We start from the raw sequence: 1,212 nt of genomic DNA, 5'->3' as shown, positions 1-1,212 counted from the left end.
TCCACCAACTGTGAAGAAGTGTTCCTCTTTCCCCACAGCACCTCTAGCTCTTGTTGTTGGTTGATTTCTTGAGGACAGCCATTCTTTCTGGGGTGAGATGGAATCTCAGTGTTGTTTTAATGTGCATGTCTCAAATGACCAATGATGCTGAACATGTTTTCATGTATTTATTGGCCATTTATATTTCTTCATCTGAGAAGCATTTATTCATCTTAGATGACCATTTTTGAATTGGGTCTTTGAATTTAGGGGGTCTGAGTTTTTCATTTCTTTGTATGTTCTAGATAGAAGTTCTCTGTCTGAGGGACAATTGGCTAAAATTTTTTCCCGCTCTGGGTTTTCTTTTCACTCTGTTGTTGCTTTATTTGATGTGCAAAAGTTTTTCAGAACATGAGATCCCAGTTGTTGATTCTTTGAAGTATTTTCCATGCAGTTTGGTTTTGTTCATGAACTCTCTGCCCACCCCTATGTCTTCAAGATTTTGACCTTCTTTCTCTTCTGGTAGATTCAGTGTTTTCGTTTTAATATCTAGATCTTTGATCCATTTTGACTTTAGTTTGGTGCATGGTGATAGCTGTGGGTCTATTTTCCGTCTTCGGCATGTGGAAAGCCAGTTTTTCCAGCACTATTTATTAAAGAGGCTGTCTTGGTCCCTGGGATGGTGGGCCCTGTGAGAGAAGTGTGAGTCCGTGCTCTGAATTTCCTTCATTGCCCTGAAGGCTGTGTCTGCAAAGGAATGTAAGGACATACTCCCTTGGTGGGCAGACTGGCCAGAATGCCGAGACCCAGGACAAGAGCCAGACCCGGGGCACACAGGTGCATGCATGCCTTGGGGAGTGGAGTAATCAGCAAGACCAGCAACATGGAAGTGTCTGAAGCAGCAGTGAGAAACCAGCAGTTGGACTCTGGAAACTTCCCCAACAGAAGATGGTTTCAGCCCCGACATCCAGAGGCCAGAATCAGCTTCATACCCAGCACAAACCTGGCATTAAACATGGACACTATAACAGAACTGTAAACACTAGAGGTATTTTATTACCTTTTTTGTGCTTTTGAGACAGGGTCTTGCTATGCAGTTCAGGCTGGCCTTGAGCTCACTTTGTAGCCCAGGCTGGTCTCAAACTCACAATGATCCTCCTGCCTCAGCCTCCTGAGTGCTGGGATTACAGGTGTGTGCCACCATGCCTGGCTATTTTACTACTTTTATTCTCC

This window comes from Chinchilla lanigera, unplaced genomic scaffold (assembly GCF_000276665.1).
Source record: "Chinchilla lanigera isolate Chin_1 unplaced genomic scaffold, ChiLan1.0 scaffold00026, whole genome shotgun sequence".
Lineage (NCBI taxonomy): Eukaryota > Metazoa > Chordata > Mammalia > Rodentia > Chinchillidae > Chinchilla > Chinchilla lanigera.
This window is presented reverse-complemented; position numbering follows the sequence as displayed.